The following is a 13,078-nucleotide window of genomic DNA, read 5'->3' as shown; positions in this document are numbered from 1 at the left end:
TTCTACAAGGCCAACATCACATTGACACAAAAACCAGACAAAGATATCACAAAAAGGAAAATTAAATGCAAATACCACTGATGAACATAGATGCAGAAATCCTCAACAAAATACTAGCAAAAAGAATCCAACAACACATTAAAAATGTCATACACCATGATCAAGTGGGATTTATCCCAGGGATGCAAGGATTCTTCAATATATGCAAATCAATCAATGTGATACACCATGCTAACAAATTAGGAATAAAACCATATGATCATCTCAATAGATGCAGAAAAATCTTTTGACAAAATTCAACACCCATTTATGGTAAAAACTCTCCAGAAAGTGGACATAGAGGGAACCTACCTCAACATAATAAAAGCCATATATGACAAAACCACAGCCAACATCATTCTCAATGGTGAAAACTGAAAGCATTTCTTCTAAGATCAGAAACAAGACAAGGTTGCCCACTCTCACCATTATTTTTCAACATAGCAGTGGAAGTCCTCACCACAGAAATCAGAGAAGAAAAAGAAATGAACACAAATTAGAAAAGAAGTAAAACTTTCACTGTTTGAAGATGACATGATAATATACATAGAAAATCCTAAAGTTGCCACAAGAAAGCTACTAGAACTCATCAATGAATTTGGTAAGGTTGCAGGATGCAAAAATAATACACAGAAATCACTTACATTCCTATACTCTAACAATGAAAGATCAAAAATTGAAATTAAGGAAACAATACCATTTACCACCACAATAAAAAGAATAAAACACTTAGGAATAAACCTGCATAAGCAGGCAAAAGACCAGTACTCAGAAAACTATAAAAGACTGATGAAAGTAATCAAAGATGACATAAAGAGTTGGAGAAATATGCCATACTCCTGGATTGGAAGAAATATGCCATACTCCTGGATTGAAAATGATTTTACTATCCAAAGCAATATACAGGTTCAATGCAATCCCTATCAAATACTAATGGCATTTTTCATAGAAGTAGAACAAGAAATTTTAAAATTTGTATGGAAACACAGAAGACACTGAAGAGCCAAAGCAATCTTAAGAAAGAAAAATGGAGCTGAAGGAATCAGGCTCTCTGACTTCAGACTATACTAAAAACCTACAGTAATCAAGAGAGAACGGTACTGGCACTTAAATAGAAATATATATCAAACGAAGAGGACAGAAAGCCCAGAGATAAACCCACGTACATATGGTCACCTTACCTTTGACAAAGGAAACAAGAATATACAATGGAGAAAAGACAGCCTCTTCAATAAATGGTGCAGGGAAAAATGGACAGAACAAGTAAAAGAATGAAATTAGATCACTCCCTAACACCATACACAAAAATAAACTCAAAATGGATGAAAGTCCTAAATGTAATGCCAGACACTATAAAACTCTTAAAGGAAAAAATAGCCAGAACACTTCATGACATATATCACAGCAAAATCCTTTTAACCCACCTCCCAGAGTAAGGGGAATAAAAACAAAAATTAAAAAATGGGACCTAATGAAACTTAAAACCTTTTGCACAGCAAAGGAAAACATAAACACAACAAAAAGAAAACACTGAAAATGGAGAAAATATTTGAAAACAAAGCAATAGACCAAGGACTAGTCTTCAAAATATACAAGCAGGTCAGGCAGCCCAATATCACAAAAGCAAACAACCAAATCCAAAAATGGGCCGAGAGATAAATAGACATTTCTCCAAAGAAGACATACAGATGGCCAACAAATACATGAAAGGATGCTCAACATCACTAATCATTAGAGAAATGCAAATCAAAACCACAATGAAGTATCAACTCACCCTGGTCAGAATGGCTATCATCAAAAAATCTACAAGCAATCAATGCTGGAGAGGGTGTGGAGAAATGGGAACCCTTTTGTACTGTTGGTGGGAATGTAAATTGAGAAAGCCACTATGGAGAACAGTATGGAGTTTCCTTAAAAAACTAAAAATAGAACTAGCATATGACTCAGCAATCCCACTACTTGACATATACCCTGAGAAAACCATAATTCTTAAAGAGACATGTACCACAATGTTCATTGCAGCACTATTTGCAATAGCCAGGACATGGAAGCAACCTAAATATCCATCAACAGATGAATGGATAAAGAAGATGTGGCACATATATACAATGGAATATTAGCCATAAAAATAAAGGATTTATTTGTAGTGAGGTGGATGGACCTAGAGTCTGTCATACAGAATGAAGTAAGTCAGAAAGGGAAAAACAAATACCATATGCTAATGAAGATATATGGAATCTAAAATAGCAGTACTGATGAACCTACTGACAGAGTATTATAAAGATACACGTGTAGAGAATGGAATTGAGAGCACAGGGGAAACGGGAAGCTGGGATGAAGTGAAAGAGAAGCATTGACATATATACACTACCAAATGTAAAATGGATGACTAGTGGGAAGCTGCTGCATAGCACAAGGAGATCAACTTGATGCTTTGTGACCACCTAAAGGTATGGGATAGGGAGAGTAGGAGAGAGGCTCAAGAGGGAGGGGATATGGCGATATATGTTTACATATAGCTGATTCACTTTGATGTACAGCAGAAACTAACAGCATTGTAAAGCATTTATACTCCAATAATGATGTGAAAAAAGAAAAAAATATATTGTACAGCAAGATGTTCCTAACACTAGAATTTGTAATAATAAAAAGCTGGAAACTTTTTATAGAGTTTCAATATGACTCTTTATAAAGGCATAGAAGGGGGAGACCTTCAAGATGATGGAGGAGTAAGATGTGGAGATCACCTTCTTCCCACAAATACATAAAAAATACATCTACCTGTGGAACAACTCCTACAGAACATCTTGAATGCTGGCAGAAGACCTCAGACCGCCCAAAAGACAAGAAAATCCCCAGGTACTTGGCTGTGCAGCTGGCAGGGTCTTGGTGCTCTGGCCAGGTGTCAGCCCTGAGCCTCCAAGGTGGGTGAGCCTAGTCCAGGATAACGGACCACCAGAGACCTCCTGGCCCCATATAATATCAATTGGAAAGAGGTCTACCAGAGATCTCCATCTCAACACTAAGACCCAGCTTCACCCAATGGCCATCAAGGTCCAGTGTTGGATGCCCCATGTCAAACAACACGCAAGACAGGACCACAACCCCATCCATTAGCAGAGAAGCTGTCTAAAATCATACTAAGTTCACACACACCAAAACACACCACTGGAACACAGGCACCAGCCCCACCCACCAGAACACAGACACCAGTTCCCTTTACCAGGAAGCCAACACAGACTGCTGAACCAACATCACCCACTGGGGCAGACACCAAAAACAATGGGAACTATGAACCTGAAGCCTGCAAAAAGGAGACTCGAAACACAGTATGGTCAACAAGATGAGAAGACAGAGAAATATGCAGCAGATGAAGGAGCAAGATCAAAACCCACCAGACCAAACAAATGAAGAGGAAATAGGCAGTCTACCTGAAAAAGAATTCAGAATAATGACAGTAAAGATGATCCAAAATCTTGGAAACAGAATGGAGGAAATACAAGAAACATTTAACAAGGACCTAGAAGAACTAAACAGTAAACAAACAATGATGAACAACACAGTAAATGAAATTTAAAATTCTCTAGAAGGAATCTACAGCAGAATAACTGAGGCAGAAGAACGGACAAGTGACCTGGAAGATAAAATAGTGGAAATAATTGCGACAGAGAACAATAAAGAAAAAATAATGAAAAGAATAGAGGACAGTCTCAAGACCTCTGGGGCAATGTTAAATGCACCAATATTCGAATTAAACGTGTCCCAGAAGAAGAAGAGAAAAAGAAAGGTTCCAAGATAATATTTGAAGAGATTAGAGTTGAAAACTTCCCTAATATGGGAAAGGAAATTGTCAAGTCCAGGAAGCGCAGAGAGTCCCGTACAGGATAAATCCAGGGAGAAACACACCAAGACACATAGTAATCAAACTATCAAAAATTAAATACAAAGCAAAAATATTAAAAGCAGCAAGGGAAAAGCAACAAATAATACAAGGGAATCCCCATAAGGTTAATAGCTAATGTTTCAGAAGAAACTCTGCAAACCAGAAGGGAGTGGCAGGACATATTTAAAGTGATGAAAGGGAAAAACATACAATCAAGATTACTCCACCCAGCAAGGATCTCATTCACATTCGAGGGAGAAATTAAAACCTTTACAGAGAAGCAAAAGTTAAGAAAATTCAGCACCACCAAACCAGCTTTACAACATAAGTTAAAGGAACTTCTCTAGGCAGGAAACACAGGAGAAAGAAAAGACCTACAATAACAAACCCAAAACAGTTAAGAAAATGGTAATAGGAACATAGATATCAATAACTACCTTAAATGTAAATGGATTAAATGCTCCAACCAAAAGTCACAGACTGGCTGAATGGATACAAACACAAGACTTGTATATATGGTGTCTACAAGAGACCATATTCAGAGCTAGGGACACATACAGACTGAAAATCATGGGATGGAAAAAGATATTCCATGGAAGTAGAAATCAAAAGAAAGCTGGAGTAGCAGTTCTCATATCAGACAAAATAGACTTTAAAATAAAGACTATTATAAGAGACAAAGAAGGACACTACATAACAATCAAGGGATTAATCCAAGAAGAAGACATACCAATTGTAAATATTTATGCATCCAACATAGGAGCACCTCAATACATAAGGCAAATGCTAACAGCCATAAGAGGGAAAATTGACAGTAACACAATCATAGTAGGAGACTTTAACGCCCCACTTTCACCAATGGACAGATCATCCAAAATGAAAATAAATAAGGAAACACATACATTAAATGACACATTAAAGAAGATAGACTTAACTGATACTTACAGGACATTCCATCCAAAAATAACAGAATACATTTTCTTCTCAAGTGTTCACGGAACATTCTCCAAGATAGATCATATCTTGGGTCACAAATCAAGCCTCAGTAAATATAAGAAAATTTTCATCATATCAAGCATCTTTTCTGACCACAATGCTATGACTAGATATCAATTACAGGAAAAAAATGTAAAAAATACAAACAAATGGAGACTAAACAATATGCTACCAAATAACCAAGAGATCATTGAAGAAATCAAAGGCGAGATCAAAAAATACCTAGAAACTAATGACATTGAAGACAAAACTACCCAAAACATATGGGATACAGCCAAAGCAGTTCTAAGAGGGAAGTTTATGGCAATAAAATCCTACCTCAATAAACAAGAAATATCTCAAATAAACAAGCTAACCTTACACCTAAAGCAATTAGAGAATGAAGAACAAAAACAAAAACAAAGTTAGCAGAAGGAAAGAAATCATGAAGATCAGATCAGAAATAAATGAAAATAAATGAAGGAAACAACAGCAAAGATCAGTAAAACTAAAAGATAGATATTTGAGAAGATAAACAAAATTGATAAACATTAGCCAGACTTATCAAGAAAAAAAAGGGAGAAGACTCAAATCAACAGAATTAGAAATGAAAAGGGAGAAGTAACAACTGACACTGTAGAAATACAAAGGATCATGAGAGATTATTACAAGCAACTATATGCCAATAAAATGGACAACCTGGACGAAATAGACAAATTCTTAGAAATGCACAATGTTCCAAGACTGAACCAAGAAGAAATAGAACATCTGTACAGACCAATCAGAAGCAATGGAATAGAAACTGTGATTAAAAATCTTCCAACAAACAAAAGCCTAGGACTACATGGCTTCACAGGTGAAGTCTATCAAACATTTAGAGAGAGCTAACACCCATCTTTCTCAAACTCTTCTAAAATATAGCAGAGGGAGGAACACTCTCAAACTCATTCTATGAGGCCACCATCACCCTGATACCAAAACTAGACAAAGATGTCACAGGAAAAGAAAACTACACGCCAATATCACTGATGAACATATATGTAAAAGTCCTCGACAAAATACTAGCAAACAGAATCCAACAGCACATTAAAAGGATCATACACCATGATCAAGTGGATTTCATGCCACTTGATCATGAGAAAGCTCCATCTCTGGAGTTCATTTAGGGGGTGCTCTGTCTTCTGTGGGCAGACAGGAAAGGAATCCCCTCTCTTCATTCACCCTGAAACAATGGTCTCTTGTCTCTAAGGCAGGTTCAGACTTTTTCCCATACTCCCTTCTGGTTAGCTGTGGTATACTAGCCCCCTTCAGGCTGTGTTCATGCAGCCAACTCCAGTCCTCTCCCTGGGATCTGACCTCTGAAGCCCAAGCCTCAACTCCCAGCTCCCACCTGCCCTGGCAGGTGAGCAGACAAACCTCTCAGGCTGGTGAGTGCTGGTTGGCACCAATCCTCTGTATGGAAATCTCTCCACTTTGCCCACTGAACCCTTGTTGCTGTGCTGTCCTCCATGGCTCCGAAGTTCTCCCCCCGGCCCACCCCCCATCCCCACCAGTGAGGGGGCTTTCTAGTGTGTGGAAACTTTTCCTCATTCACAGCTCCCTCCCAGAGGTGCAGGTCCCATCCCTATTCTTTTGTTTCTGTTTTTTCTTTTCTCTTTTGCCCTACCCATGTATGTGGAGATTTTCTTGCCTTTTGGGAAGTCTGAGATCTTCTGCCAGCATTCAATAGGCATTCAGTAGGAGTTTTTCCACATGTAGATGAGGAAGGTGATCTCCACGTCTTACTCCACTGCCATCTTGAAGGTCCCCACTGCCCATTTTTTAAATTGGAGTGTTCTCTCTCTCTCTCTCTCTCTTTTTCTTTTTGCCATTGAGTTGTATGGGTCAATTATATCTTTGGATATCAGCCCAAATATTTTCTCCCATTCAGTTGGTTGCCTTTTCATTTTGTTTATGGTTTCCTTTTATTTTGATGTAGTCCCGCTTGTTTATTTTCACTTTTGTTTCCTTTGCTTTTGGTATCAAATGCAAAAAATCTTCAACAAAACCCATATCAAGCGATTACCATCCATGTATTCTTCTAGGAGTTTTATGGTTTCAGGTATTACATTCAAGTCTTTAAACCATTTTGAGTTAACATTGGTGTATGATGTAGGATAGTGGTCCAGTTTCACTCTTCGGCATGTGGCCATCCTGTTTTCTCAACACCATTTATTGAAGACACTGACCTTTCCCAATTGTATTTCTTGCTTCCTTTGTTGTAAATTAATTGACCATATATGAGTCAGTTTATTTCTGGGCTCTCTATTCTGTTCCATTAATATGTGTCTGTTTTTATGCCAATATCATAATGCTTTGATAACTATAACTTTGTAATGTAGTTTGATACCATGGCGCATGATGCCTCCAGCTTTGTTATTCTTTCTTAAGACTGATTTGGCTATTTGGGGTCTTTTGTAGTACCATACAAATTTTAGATTTTTTTGTTCTATTTCTGGGAAAATGCCATTTGGAATTTTGATAGGGATTTCTTTTAATCTATAGATTGCTTTGGAGAGAATGGACATTTTAATAATATTAATTCTTTCAGTTTACTGGCACAGAATATTTTTCCATTTATCAATATTTTTGTCTTCTTCACTTTGTTTTGCTAATGTTTTAGAGTGTTCAGTGTACAGGCCTTTCACCTTCTTGGCTCAGTTTATTTTTATGTATGTTATTCTTTCTGATGTAATTATAAATGGGATTATTTTCTTAATTTCTCTCTCAGTTCATTATTATTGTATAGAAATGTAACAAATTTTTGGATTCATCTTTTTTAGAACTCTCTTGTCTTCCTAGATCTGGATATCGGTTTCCTTCCTTACATTAGGGAAGTTTTCATCCATTTATTTCTTCAAATAAGTTTTCTGCTCCTTTTTCTCTCTCTTCTCCTTCTGGGATCCCTAGAATGTGATGTTAGTCTGCTTGATATTGTCACATAAGTTCTCAAGCTGTCTTCACTTTTTAAAATTCATTTTTCTTTCTGCTGTTCTGATCGGGTGAGGTTGTTGTTGTTGTGGGTTTTTTTTCCTGTTTTCTGTCTTACTGATTCATTCACCTGCTGTTACACCTCTCTAGTGTATTTTTCAGTTTAGGTATTGTATTCTTCAGCTATGTGACTACTGTTTGGAATTTTCTTTTATTTTCTCTCTTTGTTGAAGTTCTCACTGTTTTCAGCCATTCTACTCCCGAGTTTGGTGAGGATCATTATGATGATTAGTTTGAACTCTTTATCAGGTAAATTATTTACTGTTTCATTAAGGTTTTTTTTTTTTCCTGAGGTTTTATCTCGTTCTTTCATTTGGAACATATTCCTCTGTTTCTGCATTTTGCTTGACTCTCTTTACTTGTCTGTGCAGTAGATAAAACAGCCACCTGTCCTAGTCTTGAAGGAGTGGCCTTATGTAGGAGAGGAACCTTATTGTTCAATCTTGTTTCATTTCTTGGTTGTCTCTCAAATATCTGTGATGGTCCAAGCAACCTATATTATTGTTAATGGCTTCTAGTTGTTGAAGGTGTGCCAAACCTCTCAGTGTCTCAGAGGGGAAGAGCTCAGTCTGCACCTAGATTCAGGTTGCTTGGAAGTCTGAATGTCAGGCAGTGAAGTTTAAAGTATGCAAGTATATACGGTACTATGGGACTGCAAATGTATACCCCACTGGCCACCAGCTTCAGGCCATCGAGAGGTGTCCCCTGAGTGGCAGTCACAAAAATCAGCCTCCAGATGCATACAAGCTTCTATCTTGGAGACACTACTAAGCTGTAGTGAGGTAGAGGGAGAGCACAAAGCTGCTGTGTCCTTGCCTATGTTCCCTGGGGACATATCTGTAGGCCCCTAGATGTGTGCCAAACCAAAAGCCTGCTTTTCAGGCCAGAGCTCCGGGAGAAGCAAGTAGGACTCTTTTATAGAAAGACTGTGAATGTGTTTCAGTCTCTTGTCTGTGCAGTGCTCTGGGGGTTTTAGCCTTACTGGAACTGTCTCTCTGATTGTTCCAGTCTCATTGTACCCAGGGTTGCAAGCGCCTTGTCCACCTAGCCAGGTGATCAAGGGGATTCCCTTGGCAAAACTGTGACTGAGGTACCAGAAGTAAAAACTGGGGCAGACATATGTTAAGCTCCCCTCCAGGATATCTGGTTCTCTGAAGCACAACAGGAGGAAAGCAGGAAGTTGGCACTTTCCTCTGATATCTCTGGAAAGGACTGCAGTCAGCCCTTTGATGTGTCTTTAATTAGAAGCCTACTCCTCAAGCTGCAAGCACGCTTCACATGAAGTTTTAGCTCCTGAGTCTGTTGTCTCTTCCTATGCCCTCTAGGTGGTAGTCATTTAGGAAGTTTTTCTCCATTTGTTACAGTCCTGTTGGACCCACAGATGTAAGACCCAATGGACACCAGAATCAGAAGATATAGAGGTGTTCCTTGGTTGCTGCCACAAAAATTTGGGCACAAAACATAAAACCAGGGCAAAAGAGCTCCTTTTCTGGAGACACTGACACTGTGCAACATGGTAGAGGAGAGTGTGAAGATGACACCCAGCCATTGGAGAGATTAAGAGGGAGAAAATAGAGATGGCACCCATGGTGAAAGGAAAAGAAAAAAGAAAAGAAAAAATTGACATCTCTCAGCTGGAGCAAAGTAGAGGGAGAGCATGAAGATAGTGCCCACTGGCTAGAGCACAGCGGCAGGAGAGTATAAAGATGGCACTCTCCAGTCTTTGTTGTCTAATAGCACTCTTTCACAAAGCATGGGTGCCCCTCAATAGGCTGCTTCCATGCTAGGCCCTGGGATGAGTGAACTTAAGCACCTAAGCCTTTTAAGAGCTTTTTCTCCATTTGCTATAGCCTTGGGAATCCGAAGGATATGAGCCCCACTGGTTTTCAAAACTAGTTGTTTTGAGGGCTCATCTCTCAGGTTTAGTTCTTAAAGGTTGGGGGTGACTGATGTGGAATTCAAACCTCCTCAGAGAGAAACTCCAGGTTTTGATTTCCTTGCTGAATGTGGGTTGCCACAAAATGGGAGGGGTTATGCTGATATTGCATCTCCTGCATAGGTATGCCTCTCCTACCCACTTTGATATGGACCTTCTCTCATTCACCCAATGTATAGGTGTTTCTCAGCCAGTTTTTAGGGTTTGTTTTTGTTTTTCAGAGAAAGTTGTTCCATATGTTGCTGTAGATTTGGTGTGTTTGTGGGAAGACGTGAATTCAGGATCCTGTTATGTCACCATCTTGAATGGGAACCTGTATTATTTCTTTAAATAGTTTTTGTCCTCCTTTCTCTCTCTTCTCCTTCTGGGACTCCTATAATACATATATTATTTCTTTGGATCATATCCCTAAGTCCTGTAGGATTTCTTTACTCCTTTTCATTATTTTTTCTCCCCTGACTGGATTCTTTCAAATGACTTGTCTTCAATTTTACTTACTCTTTTTGCTGCTTTGTCAAATCTGTTGCATCTCTGTGTTGAATTTTTCAGTTTAGTCATTGTATTCTTCAATTCTAGGATTTCTGGGGTTTTTTTTTAATGTTTTTTATTTCTTTGTTGAACATCATTTTACTCATGAATTTTTTGGTTAGTTTTCTTTAGTTTTCTATTTTGTGTTCTTGTAATTCACTGAACTTTAAGATGATTATTCTGTACTCAATGTCAGTTAATTCATTGGTATCCATTTCCTTAGTGCCAGTTATTGCAGCGTGAGTAGCTTCCTTTGGTGGTTTCATGTTTCCCTGGTTCTTCGTGTTCCTTGTATTCTTGCATTGATATCTACATGGTTGAGGGAGTGGTCACTTTTTCCAGTCTTTACAGGTTTACTTCAACAGGGAAATCCTTAACTTGTCATCCTAGGGAACTGGATGGGTCAGCTGGTAGCATCCAGGAGTTGATGGGGTTTGCTGCTGGGGTCTCTGGTTAGGTGGGCCACTGCCTGTGTTCTGAGGTCTGCTGGTTCCATTGGCTAGGCTCCCTGGTTGGATGGGTACACTGTCTGTGTTCTGCATTCAGGTGTTGCTACTGGCGGGGCTTAGCTGTCAGGTGGGGTTGTTGGCAGGATTCTACAGTTAGGTGGGATCACTGGTTGGGCTCCCTTATTGGACTGTGCTGCTAACTGGACTCTGGAATTGGATGAGGCTGCAGGCTGGGCTCCATGATCAGGTGGAACCACTGATTGTGCTCTTTAGTCAGCTGGAGTCATAGGCTGTACTCCACTTGGTGGTGCTACAGGTTGGTGTTAAGGCAGGGCCACAGTTAGGGCTGCAAACTGTGCTCTGCAGTTGGGTGGAATCGTGAGCTGGGATCTGGGAATAGGTGAGGTCACAGACTGTACCTCCCTGTTGATCAGGGCTTCAAACTGGGCTCTGCAATTTCCCAGGGGTCACTGGCCAGGCTCCCTTTTTGGGCATGTCACTGGCTTGTCTTTTGGGTGATTACAGTTCGATGGGGCTGTTGGCTTCACCTTCTGGTTGGGGCACTGGCTATGCTCCATGGTTGGGTGGGGTTGCTGGATAGAATTTACTGCTAGTCTGTACTGCTGGCTGGGAACCCTAGTGCTGACTGTGCTCCCTGACCAGATGTGGCTGTTGGTTTGGCTGTGTGGGTGTACATAGCTGTTGTTAGGCTTTCTGGTCAGATGAGATCATAGGCAGGGGTGTAGTACCAACTACTGCCAAAATCTATGCTCTGGTCACTATGAGTACTGCCACCCTTCTTCGTTGCATGTGGCTGTTTCACCTGGCTGACCCCTGGTCATCTAGCCTTGCCAATTCCTCTAGTGTTCCTTGTGAGGTGAGACTGAAGTGGGCCTCCCAGTAGTGCCCTGGAATACTGGGACAGCTGAATGCCTGCTTTGGTCTCTCTTTTTCACACTGGAGGAAACACAGGCTCAGGTGGGCCCTCTCAGTGTGGTCATGTGCCAGCCTGAGGGAAGGTCAACATGGTCAAAATCACTCCTTTTACTCTTCTAATGCAGCCTTTCTCAGCTTTGTGCTCCAAGACACTGTTTCAGCCTCACCCTTGGGTTCTGAGATTTTCACAGAGGTGTTCTTATCTGTGGATAGTTGCTGATATATATATTGTGAGGGGAACTAGGGGACAAGGGACTTCTTGTTCCACCATCTTGCTGATGTCACCAGTTCCTCTGGAGAATTTCTAGATTTTCTGTTTTACTCCATTTTTCTGAAATTTTATAATGATGTGAATGGGAGTCTATTTTTAATCTGTTGTGCTTGGCAATAACACTCTCAAATTAGAGTAATATCTTTTAGATACATGGGATTTTCTTGAATTTTCTTTAGGATTCCTCCCCTCCACCCACACTGCCATGTTATCCTTTTCCTCTTTCTAGGATTCTCATTATCTGAACCTCTTAGACTAATCTCCTCATTTCTTTCCATCTCTTTATGTTCTATGTTTTGGAATATTTTCTCAAGTTTACCCTTCATCTTGTCTTTTGAGGGCTTTTTCTCTGCTCTTATATTTTCTATTTCCTAGTATTTTTCTACACTTCTTTGCTAAGAGTTTTTCTTCTTTTATCTGCTAATAATTGTTTTTTGCAAGTTTCTTCCCTTTGCACACTCTTTATTTCACAACAGTTGTCTTTTTCTTTCTGGCCTCTGTCATTAACATTAGAAGTATTTCCCCCAAAATCTGGCTGTCTGCCCATGTTTAATAGTGGGGAGACTAAAATGGTGATTAGAAGCCCTAAGTGGATGTGTATGTATGTGCTCTCTGCATTTGGACTTTAATGAAGAACTATAATTAAAGGCTGGGCCATTTCATTTGGTAATCTCTGTGTCTGTATCTTTTAGGCTCCTTCTCTTGTGGTGATCAGATGCCCCAGAGAAGGCTTTTCTAATTTTCTGACTAAGAGAATAATCCTGTTGCCAGTTTTCTTGATGTGAAGAAAGAATGCTGAGGTCCTTAATATTTAAAATGTTAACTTTTTTATATCTCCTGTTTTCATTATGGAGAGCCAACTTGAAACTCTGTGTGTGTGCATGCACACACACACATATGTTCATGTTCTGTGTCAAGAACACTGTAGCCTGTGTCTTGTCTTCTGCTTTCTGTTTCTGGAGTGAAAGGGAGGGCATTTGTCTTGCTCCTTCCTTGGTGATAAGAATAATATCCTTAGTAAGGTCTGAGCT

Source organism: Aethalodelphis obliquidens, unplaced genomic scaffold (genome assembly GCF_003676395.1).
Source record: "Aethalodelphis obliquidens isolate GAN/ISIS:26980383/991018 unplaced genomic scaffold, ASM367639v1 scaffold75, whole genome shotgun sequence".
Taxonomy (NCBI): Eukaryota; Metazoa; Chordata; class Mammalia; order Artiodactyla; family Delphinidae; genus Aethalodelphis; species Aethalodelphis obliquidens.
The sequence above is the reverse complement of the archived record's forward strand: the minus strand, read 5'-3'. Positions refer to the sequence as shown.